The sequence below is a fragment of the Nicotiana tabacum genome, chromosome 3 (genome assembly GCF_000715075.1).
Source record: "Nicotiana tabacum cultivar K326 chromosome 3, ASM71507v2, whole genome shotgun sequence".
NCBI classification, from domain to species: Eukaryota; Viridiplantae; Streptophyta; class Magnoliopsida; order Solanales; family Solanaceae; genus Nicotiana; species Nicotiana tabacum.
In genome coordinates, this window is record NC_134082.1 from 177,879,363 (window position 1) to 177,893,068 (window position 13,706).

Here is a 13,706-nt window from a genome sequence, read left to right on the forward strand (position 1 = left end):
GCGGATTGCACGAGTTGTGGCTTTAAGTGGTATTGATGTGTCATGTCACTAGAGTAATTGTGTGGATTAGATGAGTTCGTTGGGATCTAGAATGAATACAAACAGATTTGATTTCAGCATGTTGGAAGGATAATATCGATGTTCGGCTTAGAAATTTGCTATGGTCCTTGCCAAAGGAGAAGTGGCTTCACGAATGATTGATCTGAGGAATGGTTATGACTTTCTACGTGTTTCATTTATCATTGGCAGTATACAGAAGTGTTGGATTTGGGCTTTATTTGATAAGAGGTTATTATCAATATTCGGTTGTTCTAAGCAATTTATGTGATCAGAAGTTATCGCTATAAGAGTTTGAGCTATGTGGTATATCATGTAATTGCATCTGAGGCTGCAGGTATGGTTTGTTACAGCTTGTTCGGGCTTATTCAGAGTATAGATGTGAGGTTCTGATCTTGTATATGATTTTAGAAGTGGAAATGTGGTTCTAAGGTGTATAGGCTAGGTTGGATTGTGAAATTTCAGTTACATTGTGTTATCGGACCTATATGAGATAGGGTGACATGGGATCACCCCCGGGTATGTGCATGGTAAGGTTACTCAGTGATTGATGGTTTTTGGAACAACTCTGGGCACGTTCGAGGACAAACGTATGTTCAAGTGGGGGAGGATGTAACGACCCGACCAGTCGTTTTAAGCTTTTGCACTTCGCTCGCCAGTTCTCAGGCATGACTAGCCCTGTGTGATATATTATGACTTATGTAAATCGTTGGTTTTAAATTTCAGGGCAATCAGAATGAATTTGGAAGAACAATTCTCAGTTTGAAGCTTAAAATCTAAAAGGTTTGACCAAGTTTTGACTTGTTAGTATATGATCTCGGATTGGAATTTGTATGATTTGGTTAGCTCTATTAGGTGATTTGGGACTTAGGAGCAAGATCAGAGTGTATTTTGGAGGTCCGTGGAAGGTTTAGGCTTGAATTGGCAAAATTGGAATTTTGGCGTTTTCTGGTTGATAGGTGAGATTTTGATATAGGGGTCAGAATTAAATTCCGGAAGTTTGAGTAGGTCCGTTGTGTCATTTGTGGAGTGTATGCAAAAATTTAGGTCATTCGGACGAGGTTTGATAGATTTTTTGATCGAAAGTGAAATTTGAAAGTTTTCGGAATTCTAAGGCTTGAATTAGATGATGATTTGGTGTTTTGATGTTGTTTTGAGCGTTTCGAAAGTTGGAACAAGTTTGAATAATGATATGGGATATGTTGGCATGTTTGGTTGAGGTCCCGAGTGCCTCGGGTGAGTTTCGGGTGGTAAATGGATCATTTTTGGACTTTGGAATTGGCAGTTTTGCTAGTTTTTGTTGTAGAGATTTTTGTTCATCACGTTCACGGTCAGTGACTCACGTTCGCGAAGAGTATTCTCGAGGTGGTGAACTCTGTTCTTCGCGTTCGGCCTTTGGTGGTCGTGTTTGCGTAGTTATGTCTCCAGTATGTATCGCGTTCGCGAGGCTTGTACCGAGGACGCGTAGAGAATTTTGGGAGCCAATATTTTTTCTTCATCGCGGACACGATGGTCGTCCTGAGTTCGTTAAAGAGGAAGCCTAGGAAGCCTTATAAAGTACTCTATTTCGAGTATTTCGGCCATTTTTGCATTTTGGAGCTATGGAGCTCGGGAGAAGACGATTTTGGAGGAGATTTTCAGAGGATTGATTGGGGTAAGTGTTCTTCACCCAATTTGGTTAAATACCATGATTTTTCATAATTTTATCATTTAATTTGGGTATTTGGAATGAAAATTGGAAGAAAAATTGGAGAGTTGAATTTGAGATTTAAGGGGCCATTTGAGGTCCGATTCTGATGTTCTTGGTATATATAGACTCCTGGGAGGATGAATATTCTATTGATGTGATTTTATCGAATTTCGAGACATGGGCCCAGGGGTCGGGTTTTGCCAATTTCGGGATTTTTGAGTTAATTTGATTATTTTTGCTTGGGATGTGTTCCTTTAGCGTGTATTAATGATGTGGAACTAATTTTGGTTAGATTCGGAGCAATTGGAGACTGATTCGAGAGGCAAAGGCATCGTGAGCTAGAGTTTGGACCGGATTGAGGTAAGTAATGATTGTAAATGTTGTCCTGAGGGTATGAACCTCCGGATTTCACATCATTGTGCAACTTTGAGATGACGGACAAGCTAGATGGCGAGCGTGGAGTTGTGCACCATTGGGGATTGTGGCTTGGTCCATCCCGTATGACTGTTAAGTCGCGTAGTAGATTGTAAACTCTTTCATATCATTGTGTTTCAAAAAGTATTACTATGTTGTGGACAGAATGCCATATTTGGGCCTCGTGCCAACTGTTTTGGACCCTTATGGGGCTTTTTAACTATTGTTACTCATTGTTTTGACTTAAATAATTGTACTTAGTCATGCTGTATTTTATTGATTTCTTAACTTAGTCTTATTTACTAAATTTTGATACTATAAATGATATTTTGAGCTAAAAGTCCTGTTTTACTAATAGTCCAAGTGGCTTGTGAGGTTTATGGCTGAGAGAGGCCAAAAGGCCTGATTGTGAGATTGATGACTGAGAAAGGCTGAGGGCCTGGTTGGGAGGATTATATATTTATGGATCGGGCTGCATATATATGTATGTATGTATGTATATGGATCGGGCAGCACGCCGCAACGATATTTTGGATCGGGCTGCACGCCGCGCGATATAGCGCTTGGGCTTTAGGAGCCCCTCCGGAATCTGGACACCCCCATTGCGCGCAATCGACTATATACATGGATCAGGCTGCACGCCGCAATGATATATATGGATCGGGCTACACGCCGCAACGATTATGATAAGGTACCTATTGAGCATGAATGTTGAGGGTGAGTATTGATTGCTGAGAGTTGAGTCATGAGTGACTGAGTGGCTTGCCCGAGGGGCTATATATATACACATATACGAGTGATGCTTTACCTGAGGGGTCTGTTTAGGAACTTACTGTTTTCACTCCTCCTTAAAGTGAGTTTCTGTTGAATATGTTGATTTAATTACTGCTTTCACTCATCTTTAGACCGAGCTTCTATTGAAAATGTTGAACAAATGCTTGAAACAACTTTCATTTAAACTGAAGTTTTTATGAGGTGTTCGAAATTTAGTCACTGATTTGGCTTTGTTACTTCCTCAGAGATTTTTTAAGTTATGAAATGGTTATGAATTTCTGCTTGTCGAGGGGCTGTATACGAACTAAGTTTTGCCCGAGGGGCCGATTATGATTTTTCATCACTTTTACTGTATATATTTCATTAAACCTCTATTGAAAAGGTTAGAAATATATTTTCTAAAGGATTTTACTGAAGTTGGAAATTTAACAAAATGATTTGAATAGTATCCTGTTTTGGGAACATATTGTAACCATTGTGGTGCTATGACGTGGTTTATGTGATTTCTTACTGCTCAGTCTTTATTTACTTTTATTACTTACTGAGTTGGCGTACTCACATTACTCCCTACACCTTGTGTGCAGATTCAGGTATTTTTAAGCTCGGTGGCAGGTCCATCGGAGTTAGCAAGGTAGCTTCCTGGCAATCGCAACCCTACTTTTCTCCCTCCTTATTCTTCCTTAATGTATTCTTATGATTTTCACGGCCATGTTGGTCTTTATGTTGTTATGTAGTTGTAGTAGATGCTCATGACTAGAGACATCTCGATGTCGGGCTTGTGTATTTATTCTGCACTGTTCATTCAGACTTACATCATGAGATTATTGATTAATAAATGGTATAAAATGACTTTTATTGAATAATGGTTGATTCGGGAATTGTGTTGGCTAGCCTAGTTTCACGATAGGCGCCATCACGATCGGGTCGGTTTTTGGGTCGTGACAAGTTGGTATCAAAGCCTAGGTTACATAGGTCTCACGAGTCATGAGCAGGTTTAGTAGAGTCTTGCGGATCGGTACAGAGACATTTGTACTTATCCTCGGGAGGCTGCAGAACTTTTAGAAAAACCTTTACATTCTTGAATTCTTATCGTGCGTCCTTGATTCAGCTTGAAATGTAACTCTTGAAATTCATTCCATGCGTTCATATGCACGCACGAGCGCTCGGTATCAGATGTGCATCGTTGGCTTGTGATTTCCCGATCAAGGGGCGAGATATGATTTCTGTGTGTTGATGTTGGGCCAATCTGGAGGACTTGAGGCCGAGTTTTGCCTATAGCTTGAGACCTAAAGTCTTATGGGCTTACCGGATGACAACAAAAATAAGTACGGGAGAGAGTCCATTCTCACTTCTGTATGGTGCTGAAGCCTTAATCCAAGTTAAAATAGGTTAACCAAGTACAAGATACACCTAAGCAACCGAAGAATCAAATGAGGAAGAGATGCGAATAAATCTTGATTTGCTTGAAGAAAGGAGAGAAGCAGCTCTAATAAGGATGGCAGCACAAAAATAAATTATTGAGCGATATTGCAATCGGAAAGCTCGTCTTAGATACTTCAAGATTAGGGACTTCGTCCTCAAAAAAGTTTTTCAATCAACAAAAGTAGCCAATGTAAGAAAATTGAGTCCAAATTGGGAAGGACCTTACAGGATACGAGGTATTGGTGGAAAGGGTGCATATGAGTTAGAAACAATGGACGACAAAGTACTCCCATCAAATTGGAATGATGTTCATTTAAAGAAGTATTACTTCTAAAATAAGAACCCCCGGTCAGGCACAAAGCTAGCCCACACCAAATGATGATATTAGACCTAAAAGACACGCGGAATACAAAATTATCCCCAGTCTGGTTACAACCTTTCTGATGGAAATAAAAAGGGTTAAGTAGTCATTATCTAAAAATATACCTCCGAGTCCCGTATGTATTTTCCTTTTCAGGAAATGGACCGAATGGAAGGAGTAATCAAGTTCTTGAGATTTCATACTTTAAAGCTCTAACACTTGGGGGACTATAGATAAAAGGCAAAAAAGATCAAAAAAGATCAATAAGACTAAAAGTCAGGATTCATTCAATCTTGGATCAACCAAAAAATAAAGAGTCAAGAGCCAATCAAGAGCCAAGAAGCAAGTCTAAATCAAAAAACCTTTGTAATAAGTTTCATAAAGTGTAAACTCGCGGACATAAATTATAAGATCCTGCGGGTACTAAGGTTAAAGACAATGATTCATCATGGATTGCAAAATATACCCTAGAATTTTTGAAATCTGTTATAAGAAAAATAGTTATGAAAGAGTTGTAGATGTTAACTGAATATTGTAAAGTGCTATGTAATTTGAAAGTCCAAGATATTAAAATTCCTCAAATTATTCATGAAACTTCTTCAAAATATGTATTTTCCAACTCCTCTCATATATTTATACCAATATGAAGTTGAGACGTCTTCTTTATTAGTGTCGTTTATAGAAGGGCCCTCTTTTATAAAATTCGTGTCTATGCAAAAATCATGAAATAGTAAAGCATTTTTAAATGAAAGTCAAAGAGTTTAAACAAAAAACTCATAGTGAACGAAAGATCATATATTAAACTTGGCTAAAACTAAATATATACTTAGTTAAAACCAAATTGTTCAAACAAACCCCAAACTAACTAGGGCTAAAAACTAACCATCCATTCCAAAAAAATAAAAAAAAAACTTCTTATCAAAAGTTTCAAAAACAAATTAAAAGAACACTAAGGAATAGAATCCAATGCAGTATTATCAGTAGCGGGAGAGGTAGAATCCAATAAGGCATCATCAATAGCGGGAGAAGATTCAACTTGTCAGATGAAGCTTGAATACCAACTTCACCAGGAGTAAGTTCATCACCTTCAGAAAGGCCGACCTCTGGTGAATAAAAGTTTTGACTTTGCTGAGTTTTCTCGATTGCTTCCTTAGCTTTAGCAATATCATCATGGAGATCAAAACCTTCTTGGCTAGCCTCCATCAAAGTCTCGAGGCAGGTATTCAAAAAAGCCCAACTTACATCAAGTGTCGATTTATCTTCAAGGGCTTCATAATCTTTCTCCCACTGGTCAATTTCAACCTTCAACTCTTCTTTCTCAGTCAAAGAAGCATCATAAGAAACCTTCAGAGGGGCGAGGGGACTCTCCAAGAACTGGATCTTATCAGAAGAGACACAGAGGTCTTCTTGAACCTGATTGAGTGTTTGAACTAGCCCTCTGGCATAAGTCTCCTTCTGATTAAGGACACTACAAAAAACCGAATTTAGCTATGAACGTCGTCGCTAATATGTTGCTAAAATGCTCGTTGCTAGAAGAATCTTTTGATAATCCATCGCTAATCCATCGCTAAATGAGATTAGCAACGGATTTTTCTGTTTATCTACAGATTTTGTCCGTCGCTAAACCCTGATTTTTTAGTAGTGGGAGTTCTTTCAAACCTCTTATCTCCTCGGTAGCTTTAGAAAGTTGCTCTGCAAATGAAGATTCACGGATATCTTTGTTTCTTCCAACTTGACTTGAAGAGGCTTTTTCAACTGCTAGTTCTACCGCCATCATCCTTACTTGTTGTTCCAAAGCACACTTCTCTTCAGTTAAAAGTTCTTTCTCCAATTGAAGACCCTCATATTGTTCCTTCTAGTTATCTGCTTCAATATGATAATCATTGACTAGCTGCTTAGTGTGAACAATTCTTTTCATAAGCTCCGTGCCTATCAAGTTGATCTACAAAAGAAAAGAAAGAAGTGGGTGTCAAACAAAAGTAAATAACCATGAGGAAAAGGGAAGGGAAAAGCTAAAACTTAAACCTTCAAAGATGAATGAACAATATCATTCATCCATGACAAGGAGCTATGGCTTTCCAACTTAGACTTTTCAATTGGTCCAATTAAAGATTTTAACTATACGTCGACTTGACCAGATTTTTTAATAGATTACCATCTTCAGGGACTTCTATGGTAACCTTTTTCATCACCCTATTGCTACTAGAAGTACCAACTTCAACATGAGAAATAGTAGCAACATGGACAGTTGAGGAAGTGAAAGCAGCCACGGGAGTAGTAGTAGTAGAAACAACAGGAACGGTAGATTGAGAACAGGTGTGGACCAACACTGGAAGAGAAGCAAGGGGTAATTCCTCAGAAACAGGACCAAAATCACCACTATCAAAACCACGGGAAAACAGCTAATCAGTAGATTCACAAGGAGGAGCATTCATCTCTTCATCAGAACTCACTAAAGTAGCATATTCAGGCTCAGTAGCAGGAACTGAACTTGGAGGAGGTGTGGCTTCATCATCTGAAATAATGCGCCTCCTGACATGAGGTCTACGAATTAAAGAACATTCTGGTTCTTCTTCTCCCTCTGAGCCACGAGCTCCACCAACCTTCCTCTTTGAAGAAGAGCTCAAAATCCTTTCTTGAGCAAGACTCACCATAAGCAAAACTCTTAAATAAGAAGAAGATTAAAACGGGAAAAAAGTACCATGTGTTTTGACTTTCCACCTAAATCTTTGAGAAAGGTACTTCCAAGATCTTTTCTCCATAGGAGAAATAGATAATAACTTACCTACCCAAGCACGGAAGTCAAGGATCTCTTCAAAAACTTCCATAGTTGCTGAAAAAGTAAGCACGAGAATATATGAGAATCAATTTTTAAGAAAGGAAAAAGGTGAGATACAAATACTTACGAGCAAAATTTCACTTTTCAGGAAAAGAAATGTTTTCTTCACCCATCAAATCACTAGTGGGAGCAGCAACGAAGCGAGCATACTAGCCTCGATCTCTATCATCTTCAGGGCTAACTAATACTCTCTTACTTTTGGCCACAAGGGAGAAAACTCCATCACAAAATAATTTGGGAGAGTAGAGATGGAGTAAGTGACTAAAAGTAAAAGGCATAGAAGCCAAGTTTGATAAATAACGGAGGCATGCAACAGCTCTCCAAACAATATGACCAGTTTGTCCCAAACACACATTGAAGTAACAACAAAACTCAATCATTACTGGGTCAGTATGAGGTTTAAAGCCTAAGGTAAAAGGATATGTATAAACGAAGGAATAGCCAGTTTGGTATGCAGTTATTCTTTGGTTAGAACCAGGGATTAAAATTGGGATGTCGGGTTTCCAATTACATTCTATCCGAACAAGAGCAAGAAGACTAATGGTAATTAGAGTTGGGTAATGATCAGCACGATCAAGGGAAGCAGCAATGGAAGAAACTTGACTCTTCATGGATTCACTATCAGTCACAAAGGATAGCTCCTGAGGGACAATCTCATCAACAGTAGGTTCACGAAGGGCTTCAGATAAATCTTTATCTTTAGAAGAAACCCTTGTGGTTGCAGAAGCCTTAGGTCTAGAAGAAGATGGTTTGGAAGCACTACCTTGAGAGGAGGAACCACAGTTAGAAATTGAACCGAGGCTATGTAACCTACCGCCTCTTCTACTCCTAACAAGGGCAGTTGAAGGGGGAAGTTCATCGACAATTACTACTTTACGAGGATCAGGATTTAATGATGCCATGACTAACTAGAGAAGCACAAGAAAAAGATGCAGAACGAAGTAAGACATGAAGACTAAGTGGGAAAGGCTTTAGAAAATCAAGAAAATAAAGGTTAAGTATTTATAGGAAGGCACGACTATTGAGGTCATTATGAAGCGTCATAATGGAACCGTCACTTCGTGACTGATGCGGTTGTAGAAAAACCCTAAAAGACGCTGAAGAACTGAAGAACCAATTGTCAAAAGCCACATGGCATGATCATTTAATAAAAGTGATGAACATCACATTGGTTCAGAAAAGGGTATGATTATATTCAAAAACCGCGGCAGAGGATTCCCGCCATAAAAACCTTCCACTTCCTCGAATATTCAATAGAGAATATACAAAAATGTGGGAGAACTATCTGTATTGGTGGTGAAAAAGAACTACACGTGGAATTTTCACGACCCTAAACCCGAACTCGATCGTGATGGTGCCTCTCGTGAAGACAAGGATAGCCAACTATTTCTAGTTCGATGTTAAACAGTTAAATAGCAAGAAAATAGTCTAAAATATGATTTAATAATACTAAGTAGCAGATAATATCATAAATATGCGGAAGGACAACCCAACACAGCCCTAAAATGGGGTGTTACTAGTCATGAGCATCTATAAAAACCTAATACAAGTCTGAAAAGTCTACAAACTATTACAAATGTCCGATAAGAGATAGAAATGATAAAGAGGGAGAAACACGGGACTGCGGCCGTCAAACAGCTACCTCGTAGACTCCGATATCTGCCGGGAGATCTCAACTCGCATTGGCAGGATCCGCAACGCCTGAATCTTCACACGGGGTGCAGGGAGTAAAGTGAGTATTCCAACTCAGTGAGTAACAAATCTAAATAAAAACTGAAAGTAAGAAATTACGTAAAGTACAACGCATTCTATAATGAAACAGTAAAACCATTTAAAAATCCGTGAATCAGTGAAAGATAGGTAAAATCCCTTAACTCAAAATTTACTTCATGAAAAGCCCTTTTCAATAATTAAGCAAGAAATTTACAGTCAATTATGAATAGTAAACACATATTCACAGTCAATTATAAAGGTTCGCCCCTCGGGCACAATATCAACAAATCCGCCCCTCGGGCAATATCTCAGAATAATACCAGCCCCTCGAGCTCAATCTCATATCACAATGGGTACCGCGCTCACTGGGGGTGTATAGACTCTTGGAGGGCCCCCTCAATATCAAGCCACCTCGTGGCATCATCACTAGGCCCTCGGCCTCATATCAATCAAGCCACCTCATGGCATACATATCTCAGGCCCTCGGCTTCATAATCAGTATCAAATATTTCCTCACAACATAGGCCCTCGGCCTTACTCAGTCAAAAATCCTCACAAGCCCTTCGGGCAACAGTAAAAAAATAATGATTCTCAGGCTAATTATCATTTAAAAGGTCATTTAAGTATTTAAAACATAGTAAACAGGGCTGAGTACAAGAACATTGAAATATATCATGAATGAGTTCAAGTATAAAGTCAAAACAGTGAGGAAAATACCAGTAAAAATTCCCGAAGGATTCAAATAGTTGGCACAAAGCCCAAATATGGCATTTAACCCAAATAATGATGATGCCAAATAGATTTCAGTAAAATACAGGGTAAAACCATCAATCGAGACGGAGTCACAATCCCCAATAGTGCATGACCCCACGCTCTTTATCAAGTATGTGCCTCACCTCAATATAGCACTACGATGTGCAAATCTAGGGTTTTAAACCCTCAGAACATCATTTACAATCATTACTCACATCGAACCGGTCAAATCTCTAGATCGCGATGCCTTTGCCCCTCAAATCGGCCTCCACTCGCATCGAATCTATCCAAAATCAGAACGAGGACGTCAAAATATGCTAAGGGAACGAAGCCCACGCGAAAATAATCAAAATACAACACAAATCCCGAAATTACCAAAACCCGACCCCCGGGCCTACTTCTCCAAATTCAATAATTTTTTACATCAATAGATTCCTCATCTTCCCACGAGTTCATATATATCAAAAGTTTTGAAATCCGACCTCAAATGGTCTTTCAAATCCTCAAGCAAAGGTCTAAGTTTTCAAGCCCTAGTTTCCCCAATTTCACCCTTAATTTCCATGATTTCTAGCTCTAATTCGTGTAATAATAGCATAAGAACGAGTTTTTGGTCCAAATTCCTTACCTCAATGAAATTCCCTTGAAATCCCTCTTTCAAATTGTCCAAAAAGCTCCAAGGCCAAAGTCAAAAATGGTGAAATAGCTCAAATTTCGCGAAGGCCACAAGTTATACTTTCTGCCCAGTCATTTTCGCATTTGCAGCCCTTTAACCGCTTCTGCGTTTCCGCATTTGCGGTTCATAATCCGTTTTTGCGGAGATCACTTATCCAGCCAAAAATCGCATCTGCGATCACACTTCCGCATCTGCGACATCGCAGATGCGGTCACCCTAATCGCTTCGTCGCAGATGCGGTCACCCTAATCGCTTCTGTGGTTGCTGCTCATCAGGCCCTTTTTCGCATCTACAATCGATCTCCTGCACGTGCGGCGTCGCACCTGCGGTCCCCAATCCCCAGGTGCAAAAATACCAGAAGCAACAAAAGTTCAGCAGCTGCAAACATCCCTCAAACTTCCTGTTGACCATCCAAAATCACCCCGAGGCTCCTGGGACCTCAACCAAAAGCACAAACATATCCTAATACCTTATTCAAACTTGTACCAATCTTCAAAACACCTCAAACAACATCAAATCAACCAAAACACCTCGGATTCAAGCCAAACTTTCTAAAATCTTCCGAATTACGCTTTTGATAAAAAATCCAACCAAACCACGTCCGAATGACCTGAAATTTTTTATACACATCCCAAATGACACAACAAAACTACTACAACTCTCGGAATTCCATTCTGACCCCTATATCAATATCTCGCTTATCAACCGGAAATAGCCAAAATATCAACTTCGCCAATTCAAGCCTAAATCTACTCCGAACCTCCAAACCTCATTCCGATCACACTCCTAAGTCACAAATCACCTCCCGAAGCTAACCGAACCATCGGAACTCACATCCGAGTCTCTAACTCATAAGTCAACATCCGGTTGACTTTTTCAACTTGAGCTTCCTCAAAAGAGACTAAGTGTCTCAAACCTTACTAAAATCATTCCGGATTCAATCCGACCAACCCGATACCACATAACACGGATAAGAAAAGCATAAAGAAACAAAAATGGGGAAAATAAAGCGGTAACTCATGAGACGACTGTCGGGTCGTCACAGGAATATTAGATTGCTGACATGGCATAACACGTAAGAGCAATGATATAGTAACACATGGCAGTCTTATTTGATAGAATAAGAAAAGGCATGAGAGGGAAACACCCACGAGGTAGTACCGAGCGTAACAACTGGCAAAGACTGAATCAAGACAGTAAAAAGGGAAGATTCATGAACCTTCAATTAATGAGGAGGGGAATCAGAATTGTTACAGAATCTCGTGGACAGTTATGATTATCAATTATAATGGATCATTAATGACATTAAAGCTCGTAATGATTTAGCCATAATTGGAAAGAAACATTATATGTGTAAACTTATATATAAGGGGAGATGATTTCACTTGTCACACGACCCAAATCCCGGTCGTGATGGCGCCCAACACACTACTAGGCAAGCCCGACCATTATTCAACACTTAACCCAATTTATCAAAAATAGCGGAAAAAAATATCAATTAAGCAAGATTAAAGTGCTGAAGATTTTAACAAAATACACAATATAATCTCACTAGGACCCGGTGTCACGAATCTGAGCCTCTAGAATACAGAATATCATCCTAATACATGGTATATCCAAAGTCTGATATGCGGAAATAAAGAGATAGGATAGGAGGGAGAAGATCAATGGCTGCGAATGCCGTGCAGCTACCTCGATACTCCCAGAGGCTGGATCTGCTGATCAACTGGATCTACTGAGCGTGAGACTGCCCTGGATCTGCACACAAGGTGCAGGGAGTAAAGTGAGTACTCCGACCCAGTGAGTAATAAAAGTAACTAAAGTCCGAAGATAAGAAAATCCAGTAAATACACAAAGTAAGCTAAAATCAAAATATACAGCAACATATAGAACTAAGCAGCTAAACACCAGTATAAATACAAATACATGAATGCAATGCAATGCATATGATGGTACATTCCAGTACCCACTGCGGCGTGCAGCCCGAGCCATCCATATTTATTTATCGTCGACGGCACTCACTGGGGGTGTGTACAGACTCCGGAGGGGCTCCTACAGCCCAAGCACAATATCCGGTCAGCCATTGTTACCTGACCAATTTATATCATACAGTGTCATTGTTACCACTGTTCAAGTATATCATCCAGTGTCATTGTTACCACTATTTCAAGTATATCACACAGTGTCATTGTTACCACTGTTTCAAGTATATCACACAGTGTCATTGTTACCATTGTTTCAAGTATATCACACAGTGTCATTGTTACCACTGTTTCAAGTCACTTTATAATCAGTCCAGAAAATAATATAATAAGCCCCTTGGGCATTTACAAAATAGAAGTTCCCAGCCCGGAATACATTTAAAATATCATTTAAGTTTTCAACACTTAGAATTATGGCTGAGTTTGCAAAACAGCATTTAAAACCTTGGACTGAAATTAAATGATATGCAAATCATGCTAAGCAGTAATATCAATCCTCGAAGGATTTTACAAATCGGCACAAGGCCCCAAACATGGCACCAAGCCCAGTAATATCAATAAAGTGTGTGTATAAATCACCAGTATAGTATAAACATCACACGGGATGGACCAAGTCACAATCCCTAATAGTATCCTACCCCGCACTCACCATGGAATGCGTGTCATGCCTCAATATAGCGTTACGATGTGAAAGTCCGGGGTTTCAAACCCTCAGAATAGCATTTACATCTATTACTCACCTCTAACCGCCGTAGACTAGTCCGCAATGCCCTTTCCTCTTGAATCGACCTCTTCGCGCGTCGAATCTAGTCAAAACCACAACGAATACGTTACAATAGGCTAAGGGAATATAACTCAATTGAAAAGACTCGAAAAATGCCGAAAATCCCGAAATTAGCAAAACCCGAGCCCCAGGCCCACGTCTCGAAATTCAGAAATTTTTACATCAATACGACCCTTATCTCGCCACGAGTCTATACATACCAAATTCATAAAAATCGGAGTTCATTTGGCCCCTCAAATCACCA